At 37.3% G+C, this 18,155-nt stretch overlaps 1 protein-coding gene and 1 long non-coding RNA gene across 7 annotated transcripts in view; one reads left to right on the top strand and one right to left on the bottom strand.

The window, feature by feature from the left end:
• Positions 1-18,155, top strand: part of SH2D4B (SH2 domain containing 4B) — a 68,136-nt gene that overhangs the window by 44,812 nt on the left and 5,169 nt on the right. The gene's annotated exons all lie outside the window — the stretch shown is intronic.
• Positions 12,968-18,048, bottom strand: LOC135306405 (uncharacterized). Its single transcript, XR_010367222.1, has 3 exons — positions 17,905-18,048; positions 13,358-13,478; positions 12,968-13,052 (listed from the first exon to the last, which is right to left on the bottom strand). It is a non-coding gene; the product is annotated as an uncharacterized LOC135306405 (long non-coding RNA).

Raw genomic sequence — 18,155 nt, 5'->3', positions numbered from 1 at the left:
AGCCCTAGGGGTCTGGGATTATTTTCTCTTCTAAAATTGTAGCTGATGATAAAAAGATATGAAGTTTGTTAAAAATCTTCTGAATTCACTGAGAGCTTTTCACTGTCTTCCACAGGACTTAAAGGATGCAAAAAAAATTAGCTATATGCAAGGTTTGGTATCTAAAAAGTTCTGTGGCTGGGAAACATCTGGAATGGAATGAAAATTGTGATTATCTCTGTACCTGTTGCATACCTTTGCAGGATAGATCCAGTTCTCTAATTTATGCAAGTAATGAAGAAGGGGAAGTGAGATTAAAAAAAGGGGTTACAGAATATAAAAATTTATTTTGAACCATTGTCTGGGAAAGATTAAAAAAAAAAGGATACTTTCAAGATGATAGATTTAGAAGAGATTATGTCTGTCTTCCTTTATTAAAAAGGTAGAGTTCTCTGTTCTCTGCCAGTCAGTTCTCAGAGAGGATGGACACAGTTGTGATCTGCAGTTCAAATATCTGCAGCCTTTATGGCTTGTGGCTGCTGCAGGGATACAGCCAGGTGAACACAGGCTGCCAGGTATTGCCACCTGGTTGATTTTGTGCAAAACAAGTAATGCCACAACCAATTAGTATCAATCAGCATCCCCAGTCTGTGTGGTCTTCTCAGAAAAATTAGGTAGGAATGGAAGTTACCTTTGTTGGGAATCTTGATAGGAAGAACAGATCTGGAATAAGTTTGGACACCAAATTGCACTCTCATCATATAAGCCTACCTTAGAAAATGTGTGGAGAAGTAGTTAGGCCTGAGTGGGAAGGCAGCCTCAGCTGGCACCCCTCTTGTCCCCATCCTGTGGTTACACAAGGCACAGGAGATTCCAAGGCTGCTTAGTCCTGTGCTTTCCCCCACTGCTGAACTGAGGCACAGAATGATGGTGTTCCTGTCACAGTGGTGCTGCAGGATGAATGAGAGCCCTGTGGTGTATTATACAGAGGGGTTGCTGAACCCCCCATGAGGCTGGAAAATCTGTCTTGCATTTGAAGGATGGAGGATTGGCTCATTTTGCCTTTAAATAGTAACACTGTTGTAATTTTACTTCAGAATTATTATAAAGCAGTAATTTTTATAACCTACACGTACAGGTTTTAACACAGCACCAGACATGAACCAGTTTGTCCTTGCAGTTTTATATATATATTTTTATATGGGTAGATATGAGCTTGACAGCTGTTATTAGAGTAATGATAATCTCTTTTACTTCCTGTGAGATGGAACATTCTTTTTCTGTATTTTCTGAACATATTCTTATCAAACATTTACTGGATATTCTGATAGTATTTTTCAAAAATGACACAGTATTTGGGGTTGAGGTCCTATGGTGGATTCTGGTACTTGTTAATTTTTGTCCTAAGTCTGACCCATAACATGAAAAAACTCAAATGCTTCCTCAGCTTCAATTCTGCTCTCGGCTTCTTTTTTAAGAAATGAGAGGTGTTTTTCTGTTTTCTGAGAAATAAGATGATCCTTCACACACTAATTCATTCCACTTAGGTCATAATGATTGTTTCAGTCTGTCAGTTCTTTTGAAGGCTTTGGAATTGTTTTTCTTACACCATTAGAGTTCCGAAGTGTCTACACAGACAGGTTATTAGCAAACAAAATAAATGTTTTAGACTCATGGTTCCTCTTGGAAGAGACCAAAGTATCAAACTGAGGTAATGTGAGCTGTAACAGGCTGCAAGGAGAAAGGAAGCACAAAAGAACAGCAGGGAAATTGTAGAATGAGGCAGTTGAATAATTAATGTAAATAGGCTAATTGCTAATGTGAAATGAGCTTTCTTATTTTACAATACATTGTCCTTCTTGACTGCTTTTTAACTGCAAGCTATATTCTAAAGGTTTGGCATGTTCTTAATATAGAAGGCAGGAATTTTTCTTAGCAGGCATGGCAGACATTTAGAATGAGAGATAATAAAGAACATATGAGCACAAAGGGGAAACAGGTGTGCTGTGCAAACGGTCTCACTGACACAAACAGCTCAGGTAGAGAACCCAGACAGTGCAGGGTTAGTTAAAAATAATAATTTTTTAAAAAGAGGCTTTTCAAGTTTGTGTCATGTAGTTCTTTGCATAAGTGAAGAATATTGAGCAACTTTTTCAGAGTTTACTCCACGTGAATTTACTGAAAAAATATTGACAATCAAATTCCTTTACATTTTGAAGACATCTTCCCCTTTCGCTTAAAACACTTTTAAGATTTTCTTCTCCATCTGCTACTGTTAGAGCATGCCATTGTGAGCAATTTGCTCTTACTAAGCAATGGTTTCGCTTAGTAAGCCATCATGGTAGCTTACTGTATTTACCTGTATTTTTTCACTACAGCTCTGTCTCCATTTTGAGCTGGTCTGTGTGTGAGTACATTTCTCTATTACTGCAGCTCCTTCAGGTTTTTTCACATTACATAAAACAAAGAGAGGTGTGTCTGGATAGAAAGCTCTGCTGTTAGTGCTTAGATATGAAGAATCATTTATAAAAACCATGTGATATAAGAGCAAGATTTATCTGGAAGAAATCATATGTAAAGATATAAAAGTAATATTTTACACAAAATAGTAAGTGTTACACACATCTACCAAGGTTGCTTATAGTAAGAGTGGAAGGAATTTTGATTATCTGATGGTGACCAAAGGAAATGCAGAAGGCCTTATTTGTGTGTCCAGCAGCCTGAATCTGAGCAGTACCCTTTTCCAGGTACTGTAGTCTGGTCCTTATCTGCTGGACCATGCTTTCTCCTTCCAGTGGCATTGTGGACGTGTCAGTTGGAGTTTATCCATGCACAAGGCACTTTTAGATATCAGTCACTACCAGCATAAGACTTCAGCTCATACTGTGCATCTTTAAGTGCTGTGTCTGTTTTCTCATCACTGCCTCTGGCATACCACAGGTATCCTGTGCAGAACCTTGTTAGTCCTGGATGAATTGCTCATATCCTGCTTATTGTTAGTCTATATCTAAGTGTCCATCAGCCATGCCTGCAGCTCTTGTTCCTTTGCCGGCACACTTTCAAGAATGTGCTTTCTCTTTCACAGGCTTCTGTATATTTTTTCATCAGCTTACAACAGACTGAGTTATATTTATTATTTTATCTATTTAAAGCCCAGCAAACACTTGCAGACCTGAGGTCAGTAAATTTCCCTGATTTCTCAGAAGCTGGATGCCTTATTGGTCGTTCTTGCTCTGCTAAGCACTGAACCTGCAGTCCTATTGATCCAGCCTCAAGGGGAAAGATTACAAGTTATTAGTTTGACAGCTCCTCTGAAGTAATACTATTTTCCTGCTAAGCAAAGACAACTCTCTCAAACTGGGTACCAGCAGGTATGGTGTGTAGTCATGCAGGGGGGAAAGCATGGGGCTGAGAGAAAATATGTTACTGGTTTAGCTTAATTCCAGTTGACCCAGTTAGAAGCAGATCATGACACTTGAACTTCGTTCCCTGCAGGAGGTAAACAATAGGAGATAGTAGAGAAAGAAAAGAAAGAGATTTCTGTGACTGCAGGCAACTAACCTGTCTGTGTTACTGCACTGTGTGCTGCTGGCATGGGGGCAGAATGGGGTGGAGTGAGGGAGACAGAAATTTGCCTTTCCCTTGCAAACATTAAGGGAATGACATTAAGCCTCCTTCCCTTTTCAATTTCAGAAAGGTCAGTTCTTCCTTCTTCTCCTGGCCTTTCAGTGAATGGGATTGTCAAATCACAAACTCATGACTCTTTTGAAGAGGAAAAGCTCCAAAAGAGCCATGCAGGTTGGCACACTGATTGGCATTGCCTCTGACTGCTTCAAACCCTAGCTCTCTATCCAAGGTTAACATCCACAACAAAATACACAAGAGTTCTTAATCCACAGTGAAGAAGACTGAGATCTAAATTATATGTAATTCCATGGGCCATTCTGCCACTGCTGCTACCACTGCTTCTCACAATTAAACACAGCATGGATCATTCATGAGTGCATGTGGCTACTATAAATTCATTCCAATATGCTTAATAAAAGGAATCTTTTCGACTTGAAGTGTGCTATAAACATTTATAGATACTCAATCCAAAGTACAATGAAGTAATAGCTCATTAGTAATGGGACAGAACTCCCTCTCCTATTTTCTCTCTTGATGCTACTGTTTACAGGGTGGTGACAGAAGCTTTAAGAACCTTGATGGTGGGAGGAACAAATTATTCTGCGCAGTTGCTGTATGAGTTCAGTTCCTTTTATCATGTTTCATTCATGAAATTTAGTGTGAATGAAAGACACTTAATTCCAGACTTTGTATTCAAAAATTAAGTAAAAATGCGTGCCTGCTTCTGTTTATAATTTTTCAGAACTTGAGATGTAGTTGGTTCCTCCATTGAAGTAATTTCTGTTTCTGAGTAGTGGCTTCAAACCCCTCATTCAGATTATCCTACTGTGAGTTTGAGCCTAACTGCTAACTCACTCGCCTCAGTTTTATTGCTGGTAGGAAATGAGGCAATTTAGTGCCTGGTTTTTGGTGGCTTACCTGGGAACTGTGTCAGACCCCAGGGGATGTCCAGAACTGGGTCACTGTCAGAGCTGCACATGGGTACTACACTGCCACTTGTTAGGTGTGAAGTTTTTACTATCCCAATGTTGTTCTCATTTGACTTTCAACAGTGCTTCAGTGTCTGGTTCACTTTATTGAGTGATTAAAGGTAACTTTTCCCCCTGAGGAACAGCACAAGAAATCAATGTTCAAGAATGCTGCAAGCAGCTAGAAAGCACTGTAATTAACAAAGCTAGCCTAAGGTTCCCAAATCCAGCCAAGTGTGTGAGAAGAAAAATTAGTTATCAATATTATGCCTAGATTTACTTTTCTTCGAGCTAGATAAAGAAGTACAGTTTCTTAAGCAGTTACAGAAAATGCTTTGTAGAAATTCATCTGAACCTGCTGTTTTAATTTGAATATGGGAAATTACTCCAGATATACTGATTTAAATTTGTACCTCTTTTAGCAATAAAAGTTCTAATAATTACTTGATTAAAAAAACATGTTGAATGATTTCTTATGAAATCAGTGATGTCATCTGGAAGCTACTCACAGATAAAAATAGATTTCAGATTGCTAATGTACCTAAAAAATAAATGTGTTCTTAAACTTTACACAAAGGGAAAAAGAAAAAAAACATTGTCCTTCACCTGAGAGAAAAGCATGTAAAGCAAGAACACAGTATATTTTATGCCTAGTTATCTGTTGAAACATTCAGCTGTAAAATTTGAATTTTCCAGGGCTCCATGTCAACTGTGGCTTTTGTTTTTCTCCTCCTTTTGAGTGAGCTCTGCTGACACTGTGATTTACTAGTACACTTGTCATTTAGGTTTATGGAAAATGTGTCTTGACAGCTTCTTCAACACCCTTGAGATTGTAGTGTTCCAGGTGAGCTGTAAGATATATGTGCTTTTAAACATCATTGTGAGCATGTGTATGGGGTTGTATAATCAGGGGTTTGTACTTTTTACATCTATTAATTTAATTATAGAAAAGAGAAGGGCTCATCAGTAATTTTTGATTGTGGGTTTTATTTTTTGTTTAAAATTGAGGGTTTCCTTATTAGATAACAGCAAACTGAGAATGTATTCCACTACTTTTCTTCTGTCTAATTCATGGCCAAGAACACTGCCAGTAAAGCTTCCTTGCCTTGTACTCAGGCATTGCTGTGGTGGCTGCAGAGCCACTGGCACAATGTGACAGCCTTTATCAGCTGGTATCTACTCAGGGTATTCATGAGAGGCTATAAACTGGGCCAAATCCATGGCACTAGTCTGGGTTCTTCCTGAAATTAAGAGTTTCACCTGGGAGCACGCAGCCACCCTCAGCTGTGCCATGAGGCACATGGAACAACACATGGAGAAAGGGCCCCAGGATCTAAAAGCCAGCCCTTGCTGCTTGAAGTCAAACTAGAGGTCTAAAGAATCCTGTTGGATGCAAGAAGAATCCAAACCTAACTTCCATGTAGTCAGATAAAAAGCATGGATACATCAATACAAATCAGTATCAATATGCAAAGGCCAGTGGAAAACATTAGCAACTCTGGCAAGTTAGCAGGTTGTCAGAGGCTGTAGTGTAATGTTTTGTTTACTACCACATAACTCAATTATCTTCTAGAAATTTCAGTGTTTGTTCATTGGGCAAATGCTTTTACTGTGAGACCATTGGATTAATGAAGTTTTATTCATAATGTGTTCTCTGTGTACTGAATAGCAAATCAATATTAGCATAAATAAAGCCATTTAAACTAGCAATGTAAGACAAAGGCTCCAAAAGAAGGCTGAAGATTCATAATGCTCAAAAAACATGACCAGCCTAGATATCACCTCTGTCAGTAACCAGCAGAATTACAAAACTTTTCCTACCACATGTATTTTGTGTTACACTATTCAAGACATTTGTTCATAGCAATTTGACATGTGAATAAACCTTACTAAGCGTGGGTGTCTGTGGAGAGCTTTGGGTTTCAGTTTACACACTAGCAGATTTTGAATATCTAAGAATCATTACTCATGTTGACATTTTACTTTGCTCTTTCATTGAAGCCATTTTGAAGCTTTGTTTTAGGTAGAACTACAGGTTAATTGACTTTATGGAAAGTAATTGAAGAATGCATTCAGAGATTCATCATACAGAAAATTATTTGAATCCATCTGCTAGTCTAAAGCCAATGCAGTTGTCTTTGTCTTTGTAAACACTAACATGGATAACTTTTCTTCAGTGTTCTAAATTTTTTCATTCAGTACATCTCATTTATTTTAAGATTTTTCCTAAATAGGACTACGATATATTTCCTGTTTGCCTGAAGCTATAGTCTATATTTTGGTTGTGCTGTTACATCCAAGTAAAACAACATGTGAAACTTCTAACAAAGACAGTGAGGTCAGTTTTAAGTCCAAATTTGAAGTGTTGGGATTTATATTAATTCAACAAAATAATGAAAAACTGGAATATGTATTGAAAATATTCTTAAACATTCTTTGTTTTTATAATGAAACATTCTATTGATTTTATACAGGACATATTGAAAAGCTTTATAATAATGTGAAGAAGGAAAGATTGCTTGAGAATTACCTTTTTCTAAAATTATTTTCCTATTTTTCTAGAGATGAGCTTGAGAAATGTGGCACTGTTGTTTTTCTATGAGTTTTAACCCCTAAGGATTGCAGGCTTTTAATAATTTGGCTCATGACTGAATGCACTGCTTTTCCCTCCAGTTTTTACTTGTTGCTTTTCTGGTTTTTTGTGTGTGCTTGTGTGGGTGGGTTTTTGTTTTGTTTTGGTGGTTTTTTCAATGCTTAGTGGAGATGATCTGATAAAGGCAGGGATACCCCTAAAATGTAGTGTTATAGACACATCTGCTTTGCTTTTGTTTGCCTTTTTAGTTTGTGTCATGCAGCCACCATTATTTCAGAATATTCTTGTCCATTTTTCTGCTTTTCGCTTGGCTTGATGAAATTTGCCAGTAGCTTCCTATTACCTAAGCAATTAATTCCTTTTCTACATTTAGTAGATCCAGTTATTCTCTTTCCTAGCCATTTACAGCTCTGGCAATAGTGGCACAGGGAACTACACTAGGACTTAATGTTTCTGTCTTGTTAATTTTGATAGAAAATCACAGCATGTTACAATACTAAGTAATTGATTGCTATTCTTATTAGAAAGCTTTTTGGCAGCTGATTGTCTCAGTGCAGGCTGTGTGGACATGGGTCTGATTTTTTAATTCTTTATTTTCTGTACTTAATTACCTGATGGAAAAATGGGTATAATGGGTCAAAACCTGCCTCAGAATAAATGGCTGCACAGTATACAAGGCAAAGTCTAATCAGGCCCTAGCTGTTTTGCCAGAGTTTATGCTGATTTATTATATAATTTATTCAGGATAATATCAACCACAGTGTAGATATTATGAAATCCATGGGTGCTGAATTAAATCTCGTTTTCCTCTACAAGAGGTATACTCAAAATAGAGTATGCAAATGGTGGGGTAACATCTTGCTTTTGGCTGGGATGAAGTTAATTTTTTGCCCACAGCAAATTTTAAATTAATTATTTAAAGTTCATTATTTACTGTCTTTATACATCTGTAAATGTGGCTGTCTTTTTAGAAGAGGTTCCACAAAGGCAAACTTAAATGTTTGTGTCCCTAAGCAGCCAAGTATTCACAATTCAGAAGCACCAATACTAATTTATGTATCAATACTGACTGTTAAAGAAAAAGTATATATTTGGTACTAGTATATAGTATTTTTCTTATGTCAAAATTATTTAGAGACACAAAGAAGCATCTTACTTATTAAGCAACATCAATATATTAAATGTGTAGTGCAGAAGCAGAACCTGGTGCTAAAATAAGTAAATATATATCTATTAGCATTTAATTTTTTAAATAATGATTATGGATTTACATGCACTGTAAAGTATTCCACTCTTCAGTCAGTAAAGCTTATTTCAGAGATAGTAAAAGATGTAGCTGTTTTAAAAGACTGCACAGTTGAAGTTTTGTGCTTGACTTGTCTTTCTTGTTGAGATTAAACACCCATAGATTTGCAAGTACAAGTATTTCTTCTGACACTGTTTTGAAAAGAAAATCCTGCTGGTTAAATGTGCATATAGGCTTGAGAGAAGGAAGATGCTGCAAGTAAATAAAAATCTAAGGAGACAGGTTTTTTTCCAAAACAATCCCGAGACTGACAGTAGTTTTAACACTTGCTGTTTTTCACCCTTGTCTTCCACTTGCAGGCAGTGGGAAATGGTAACATCTCCACGCACTGAGTGAGCAGTGGGTCGAGTTCCAAAAGCATCTTGCACAGCCAGTCAGGGAACTGGCACTCAGTTCTCATTGTGATGCCTTCAGCGGGTGAAGTGTTCAGTGACTGCTGATTTTGAATTGCAAATAATTTCTGCTTTCATATATTTCTTTAAATTATTTTTTAAAGGAGCCTTTGATTCCAGGAAGAATTATCCCCAGCTTCACAAAGTTTCCTCATTCTCTGTGTGTTCAGAACTGTGCCCCCATGCCCCCTACTGCAACTGCCCATCAGGCAGTGCTGGGCTCTGAGATCTCTACAGGAAGGTCATCCCAGCCAAGGCTACAGCAGCAGTGCTGTTCCATGCACTCTTCTTGCCTTTGGTCCATGTGTTCCCCCTGGGGAGTCACCTGGCACCGTTGCCTTGGAATGAGTTGTACAAAGCCAGGAAGGTTCTATTAAAAGACTACTTTAATTCTTCTACTTTGCCTTTTTTCAGAAATCCAAAGTAAACAAGAATCTCGCTGGGGGCTTTGTTTTGCGCAATTGATTTGGTAAAAGCTCAGTCTTTCATGTTTGTTCATGTCTGTGTTTCCCTCAGAAGTATTTAGGAGAAACAAGAGCCTAATGATGGCTAGAGTTTTGAAAACATAAACAGGTCCCAGGAGGACTTTTCCTCTTCCCTCTTCTTGCACATATCAGTTTTCTCATCTTTTTCCTTGATTTAAATCTAATTTGCATACTAGAAGGTTTTTCTCTCTCATTTTCAAATCCAGTAAACTTTGAGAATTTAGATGAGCAGTAACAAGGTGAGTAATGTAAACAAGTGAAATGCTTACAAAAGATTCCCACAAACTAGGATTTCCTGTTTCTTGCTTGCAAGACCAAGACTGAATAAATGCAAACATTCTGTCTGCCTGGAGAAAGGATGATGAATACTGCCCACTAACCTTTTAAAAAAACTGTCACACTCTTCAATTTGCACACAAAACATAATATCAGTGACTATTGCACCAGGACAGAGGTGTTTCAGTTTGCTGAGCCAGGATCAGAGCATGAACCAGTTTCTTTGCTCTGTGTTTATTAGTCCACTGTACAGTTTCTAGCCCTGTCAGGTTTTAGTGAGATATTTGTGTTCTTCACTGATTAAGCAAATTTCAATGTTTCAGTAGATACAGCAAGGTCTTAATATCTACTGCATGTGTCACATCATGCACCCATCACAGAAGTTTATTGATGGTCTGTATAGCTTGCTATAGCTTTTTTTGGACATAATAGAAATAAAAATTAAATTTCATCTGCATTGTAAGGAGGTGAATGCATCCTACAGGAATAGTATTTGTAACAAAATTCCCTCCTTGGATTAGTGTACTGATATTTTCTCAAGACCTCTTCATGTATATATTTATTTTCCATGCTATTTGCAGGAAATGTCAGGCATCTATAACAGAGTGTAGAACATTTATATAGGCCTGGAAATATTTACTGATTTAAAAACCCAACCAACAAAAGAAAAACCAAAATCCCAACCTTCCTGTTGTTCTTCCATTGAGTTCACTAGAACATTGAGACTTCTGTCTTTGAAACACCACAGTGTTCCAACAGTAAAAACAGTACAAAATGAAATATTCTTGATCCATAATTTTTGACAATATACCGATCACACAAAGTGAACTACACACAGGATTTTCATTTAAGAAGCCACTGAAAGTGGAATGGTTAACTGTTCCATCTTTTAGCATAAGCTTCTCTTTAGAAGCTATTTAGACAAGAAGAGAAAATTCATAAAAATTAAAGGGTAGTAGCAGAGATTTAATGCAGGGATTTCAGGTCAGAAGAGCTTATATCTAAAGGAAAAAAAAAGAGATTAAAGGTTAAAAGTATTTTGTGCTATATTTTTTCTTCTGATATATGACAATAAGGTAAAAAGAGAAGAGAGAGGTTAAATTGTTTTCCTCCCAGCTAATGCATTCTATAGGCTGTTCTGAAAAGAAGGAAGAAAAGAAACCAACACGAGGTTTTGAGGAGACATTAACAGAAAAATTCACAGCTCTATTATACAGTGGTATATTCAGACAAGTAATGCCACCACCTGTCTTTTATGTGCTGCACTGCTTGCTAGTGAATAAGGAGCAAATGTTTTGACAGTGGGTATAAAGGGTTTTTACAGTATTTGATAGTTGGATGTAGAATGAACTCGGAAGGAGACAATTAAGAGGTATATTTTCTGCAGAGTGCATAGGGAATTAACTGTGAGCTGCACTGGCAACAATGGATGTAACACACATGACTTTCTGTAAACCTGAAGAAAAATACCCCTTATTACTGCATTATTCATTTAGATGGGATTTTTTATGATTCCCAAGGGAGTCAGGCATCTATTCCTTTCAGAATTTCAGTAAGTTTTTAACTGCTTTAGAGAATCTTATTCTTAGGGAATTAAGAAATCTTCTGAGGACTGAGTTTGCTTTATTCTAGGAACTGTTGTATTCTGACAAAACAGAGAGCTGAATCCACATTGGAAAAACCCCCAAACCCACCAATGAAAAAAAATTACAAAAAAAACCCTTTAAAAACTCCACCCAGACAAAACCAGTGATACTTTTCCTTGAATTTCTCCTGTATATAGAGAGTCAAGATATGCATCATGTAAGTCTTCAAGGAGAGCTCATTTAGGACATGATGGATTATCAAGGTGCCCCATCCTTGCCTAAAGGGATCTCTTGCCATCAGCACTACATTATTCCTCTGGGCCTTATGGTTTGCTATACATGTCTATGCATAGCCCAGGGCATAGTTCCTATAGCGAGCAAGGCACACTGGGGAAATGGCTGAATCTCACTGAGGTGTTGCTTCCCAATTCTGCATACACCTGAAATGTGCCAGGATGGTTACAAAGGAGAGGAGTGGTCAAGAGTGGCTAATGAGCTCCTGCTCACCTTTCCCCAGCACAGATTTATCTCTACCTGAGTTATGCTACTGCCTGCTCAACTCCCGAAATTGTGCAGAAGAGGTGAGACTCCCTAGAGTCTCACTTTGCCAGTGTAGCTCAGAGAAGGCTGGTCCCATACTGGCTCCTGAGTCCTGACATAACTCATCTGTGAGTACATTTAAAATGTGTGTTTTACCTGTTGATTTCTAAATACAACCCAGCTTTGTCTACCAGTGCAGTTCTATGGAGAGAGGAAGGTTTTATTTACACATATTTTAGGCTTTGCTTTTTGTGACCTATTGCATATATTTTCTTTATCATCAGTATCCATAAATATTACTAGTATCCATAAATATTACTAGTTAATAGGACTTAGATTACCAGCTTTCAGCACAGCATGAAATAGCTGCATTCTTACTAGCTGTAACCAGCAAAAGCATTACCTAGGAATTCAGGACTCCTTGGCTTCTGGGTGCTGGCCATGACACTTCAAGCCAGAGTTTGGAAAACAAACAAAACAACAAAAAACCACAATTCCCCCCCAAACCTCAACAAACCTACCAGTCCTTGTGCTGTTTTTTTGTTTGTGTTTTTTAGTGAATTTTTGTTGTTTTGTTATTTTTTGGTTTTCTTAACTAATCTTGGCCATTTATTTCAATGTCTAAATGGAAACAGAACTCTTTTGAAGATCTAGTCCCATGTGAGTTTGTTCTGCCTTAACAGCAGATGGTGAATAGCTTCAACAGCTTTGTTTCTATTACCAGATGTCTTTGATTTACTCCCTTGCTTTGCTTTCTGGCCTTTATTGCTTCTATTCTGAAATAGCAGAGGCAGAGCTATTGTTACCTCTCAGCTATAGCTTTTCTCACACAATACTATTGATCTCTTCTTGTGGCATTATTCAAAAAAGCATTGTGGCTAAAAGGAAGGAGAGAGTGAAACTTCCAGAGCAGTATACTGTAAGATTCTATTGCTGCAAATATTTGTGCATGTATTTACTTGTGCATGCTACTCCTGCTGGAAACTACAGGGAAATGAAAATGTAGGTCTTCTATTCATATATATTTATCATTAAAGACAGAATGATCTTTTAATATAGACATGACTATATGTGGTGCTTTAGACCCTTTGTCATTTTTGGACTATTTCAGGTGCAGCACAGTCCATAAACCACCATACTGATAACGGTGTTCTTTAAATTCTGTGTGACATTGGCAGTCTCAAGGATGACATAAAGTATTCAGTCTAGACATCACCCTACTGTAGATTAATTGTGTCCTTCCCAATGAACAACCAGAATGATATTCAGTCAGTTTCAGAGTCCATGTATAGACTTGCACCTGTGGGAGAGAATTGGAAAAGTCAGCCTGAGGAAACTTGCTTTGAGTGATGCTTTTCCTTGAGAGTATAAACCATAGCTGCTCTAGTTCTTCCACTGCAGGAAAGCCATTACTTCAGCTTCCCTGCTTTGATGTTTTTGGTCTTTCTGAGTGGCTGAAGGAGCTGGGTTCTTCATCTTCCAGACCAGAGATGGTTGCTAGTGTCATTCGAGTGTTTGCTCCAAGCCTTTATTATCCCACTTTATTGTGGGACCTCAAAAAGGTCAGATCTAGTCTTAGTTCCCCAGTTTCAGTTTTCATCTTACCTTGTATTGTCTCCTCATGAGCATCTTCTGTGGGCTCTGGAAGCTCTGTTCCCCTCCATGAGGTTCACAGAGTGTTCTCAGAAGCTGCTCTTGCTCCTCCTGGCAGTGGTTCATGTTAACGCTGCCGTGTGACACAGCCAGTCAGCTCCTCTGAAACCACACTGCCTGTACTTCAGAAGGGATCCATCCCTTCTGAATTTCTGCTTGCTTGTCTGATTATTTCTTTCAAAACCGATTGCCTTAATTCAGATTTTGGCCCCAGGCAGGTTTGATTTTTACTTCCAACTGCATTATTTTTTAAAAATCGTAATGAAATAAGGAGAAAAACGTATGATGTGTTTTCCTCTCACCAAACCACAACTTTTGATTCAAAATGCCCAAGACCCTAAAATATGTTCTAAACAAAGTTATTTTTCAAGCTTTTATGGTGTTTTTTTTTTCCTGAAATTTACTTCAGCTTTTTTCTTTCTTTCATTGTGAGGTGTAAAACTTTTGAGTTTCAAATTAAGTCTTGAAGAGAAGAAGTTGTTTTGGAAATTTTTGGAAAAAAATTTGCCATTGGGAACTTTTTTATTCTTAATGCTATATTTAGAGTAGTATGTCTGCCTAGCTCAGTTTTTCAGTTCAAAAAAATGGAAGGGTTTGGCTGATGCTAGGCAAACTGCTCCTTCTCTCTTATAGCTATTTTATCACCATCTTTCAAATTATGTATATTCTTATATAAGAATATCTCTTCTGATTAGTTCTGCCTGTATAATTGAACAAATGTAGTCCCAAATATAGTCCTCCTATTCAGGAGTTATTTGCAAATTCCTCATAATTTCTTGTGTCTACTTATTTATTTATTGTTTACACTTGCTCTCAGTGTAATGTGTTTTTATGACCTTTAGCATGTGAATCATTCATGTAATGATTGCCAGGCATGTTTGTATTCATTTGGGCTTTGATCTAATCCTATTGAAAACAAAGGAGATGTGGTATTGGCTTCTCTCTGTTTTGGGTCCTGATTAGTGATCTACATCACCCTTGTTAGACGTCTTAAGTTGTATTAACTGAATGGTGTCTTTATTCTGCATTTATTACATGTGAATATTCATAATTGTTCATCAAATCAATTTTGCACAAGATAGAAGGCTTTTCATAATGGTCGTGAAAGCACTTTTGCAATGAGTTCTTTCATTACATTGTTCTCATTTATTCATGCCAGTATTTGTAACAATTTTTCTGAGTAAGACCTCATGCACTGCAGTGTTTGAGATCAAGCTAATGGAAAAAATATGAAGAGAGAAAATATCAGCTGAGCAAATAGATTCTATGGCAGAACAGTAAATGAAAGCTTCTGGGCTGTGTTTGTACCTGCTCTCCCTCTAACCTTAGCTGGCCTCTTGGCATATACACATATATTATACTATACATGTATTATATATAATATTTATTTTTATATATGTGTGTGTTAAAGACAGAATGATCTGTCTTTATATTCAATATTATGTCAATATATTGACATGAGCATTAAAGGCTGAATTATCTTTTTATATAGACATGACATGTGGTACTTTAGAGCCTTGGTAGGTTACAACAAAGGATGTTGTACCATTATCTGTATAATGGTAAATAAATAATTCTAGGCTTCTATTACATAGTCTATCTTGTTGGCAAAACGTATCATCCTTGGATTCATGCTTGGTGTGGCATTCTTGCAACAAATATATATGTACTTCATCTTGAGTTTCACTCAAGGATGTATGTAGGATAACCCTGAAAGCGGAGTGGCAAGCTGAGGTGTCATGGCAGAATCTTGCAGAATAGCACTTTCTGCTGCTGAGGCTCCTGTAAACTTGGAAGACAGCATTAGGATTTCTTAGCTGGGCTTATTAAATTAATAATGAACTCACCACTTTTCATATGAGCTTAATATACCCTAAATGTTAGGATGTTCTTTTTCCTGTTTGAAAGATTGGTGGCAGTAAACAGAACACAATTACAACAAAAATGTTGATACTTGCCTATCATCATCTAAAAATTGTCCTGTATTTTAAAAATGAAGCTGTTAGTTAGGAACATGCCAGCTGATGATGAATGTTCTATGATTTGAAATAACTGTCTTAGAAAATGTTATTCTCTCTGCTAAGAATCTAAGCTGCTAATATCAATAAGCATTAAAAAATGGACTGGGCTGGCCCTTTTTTTATCTTTTTAAGAGATTAGCAAGAATAAGAGTGAGGGGAAATTCGTTTTCAAAGCATCAGTTGTTTCTATTCAATATAATATATATCATTAGTATCCTAACTAGCACAGATAAGAGCATTTGTGATTCCATACCTCTTACTGGAGCCCTGGGAAACCAAGTTCCCTGATTTTAGTTAAAACGATTTTAAATGTAGGGGTTTCACAGATGTTGTCTATCTTTCTGCAGTCATCTCAGGAGTGAACAGTGCCACTCTTTTTCCAATTGTCTTGAGAACGAGACAATGTTTTTTAAAGGGTAGAGGGAAACTCTCATTGCTGTAATAATCACCCTCTGAAGAACTGAACCAGAGAAAAATAAAATAACTGGGAGGCAAGGAGAGGGAGGAGATGGTGCAGAGAGATTGTTTTGTGTGACCTATTAAGAGAATCAGGAGAGTAAAAGGGAAGAGAGTGGCTGGCTGATAATTTATTACACCATTTTTAGCAGAAAAGAGAATTAAAAGAAAAAAAGAACTTGGCTGTGAGTGATTTAGCATTTCTCACCTACTCAATGATATGAAGCACCCAGAACAAAAATAAGGTCTGGCAAAGAAGATGGCTTTGTGTGGAAGCCTCCAGTGTTTTAGCTCCACTGGTGGGAGTTGAGAGCAGGTGAACAGATTGTTTGTCATTAAACTAATCAATGTTAAATGAATTTCATATTATATGCCTGATTGTGATTCAAACCCTAGGAATATACTAACATTGTTTACTGTATAATACAACCACTCTTTTTTATAACTCTGTTTTACAAATCCTCTACATTCATCAAGGCTGAATTGTCTAGTCTACCTCATTCCTTGTCAGGGCTACATAACATTTCTGGCACTGTTTGGAGAAGAGGTAGTTATAACAACACCCACTTCCTCTCTCAAAAGTTATCAGCATGCCTTCAATGTAGAACTACAGTATAACTACTGATTTATGGTAATTAATGTAGTATTTGCTGGTGATGGCACTATTTATCCTTTCCTGTTGTTAAATGCTCTGAGATTGGTAGTGTGGCTCATCTACATTTATTTCCATCAGAGATTTTTCAAGGAAGTAGCTATCATAATCATTAATAAAACATTTCATGCATATTTAAATTAGGCCAGTTTGGGAGAACACTGGGTTAGCAGATACTATGATTTCAGAATCAGTTTTTGTGTAATTCTTGGGTACCTGGTATTGGGATGTGATGGTGCAGCTTCCCATAATACTCTGTATCATATGGATTCATATTGGTACTGTCTTTTCATTTGAATAGAGTTCAAAAAGTTTCATAATTCATCTTGGAATACCTTCAATACAAGTATTTTGAATTTTGAAAAGTTCATCAATTGACACAGTTGCTGAGCAGTTACTTGCTATTTCTAAACAAATGCTTATGTTTGCACTGCCTGTTTTTCATGTCTGGTGCAAAGATGATGCAATATCCTTCATAAAATGAAGAAATGTGTGTCATTCAGCAGACTCTGTATGTGTACATTTCTTCTTAGTACTGAGGGTATTCCCAAAGGGACCTCTGAGCCCCATTGAGATTGAGCACCAAGTAGAACTGTAAAAGAAATTAGTATCCTCCAAATAGGCAAAAAATTGAAAGGAAGAAGTTTTTCTACCTTTCCTAATATCACACAGTGCTTGCTTTTAGTACCCAGACCTCCTCAGTCCCTTCCTATGTCTCCCAAATGCATAATTTTCCTTAAGGACTTAATTAGAGCATTGCAAACTTACAGGTAAACCCTTCTCTGTGTAAACTGATAATCCCTGAACTGTGTTTATTATTACACTAAAACAATGTGGCTTTTTAATACTTGGACTCCATGGAACTCTCTCTAGGACATGTGTAGGATTCTACGATGAGAAGCAGTTCCATTAAATATTACATGCATTGTTTAGAGGAAGTTATGCCCACAGAGAGTAACTTTGGAACATGTACATACATTATTTACAGACGTATGTGCCATGTTCACATTCAGAATGGCCTAATTCAACATCTGCTCCTGATGAGAGTGAGCATCTGGTGTTTCACAGATAATTGAGACATGAGCTGACTGTCCTCTAGGCCGACCAGACAGACTGGAACCAGGCTCTCTGGGTAGATGGTAAGACCTGGTTCAGTGCCAGGTGTCATTCTGATCACACCTTTGTTGTAGGCTGGGATCAGAATAGGTTTTATTTGTTATAACGTCTATGCAAACAGAAATACCAGCAACTTCAGTGCTGTGCCCCAGAATCAGAAGGAACAAGAGAGATGAAGATGTTTCCAACACAAAAGAGTAAAATGGGAAAGTTTTTGAAACTCTACTCCCATTAAACCTTTTCCCCTAATTTACCTTATACGCATCTACGTGGATGTACAAAAGTAGGGAAATTCTTTTTCTCCTGGCACTTGCTTTATGTTCCTTCCGTAGGATCTATAAAGCAGTTATAAGATAACAGAGTCTGTAGAACTGCAATACAATTGCAAAGATAAGAAATGCATTGCAAATTCAAGCTGCAATGCCAAGCTGTGCTAGTCTGCTTAAATGATGGCTTGTCCAGAATTTGCTGGTTTGATAGGCCAGTTGCATTTATGCACTTCCTT

The sequence above is a fragment of the Passer domesticus genome, chromosome 8 (assembly GCF_036417665.1).
Source record: "Passer domesticus isolate bPasDom1 chromosome 8, bPasDom1.hap1, whole genome shotgun sequence".
NCBI lineage: Eukaryota > Metazoa > Chordata > Aves > Passeriformes > Passeridae > Passer > Passer domesticus.
This window is presented reverse-complemented; position numbering and strand designations above follow the sequence as displayed.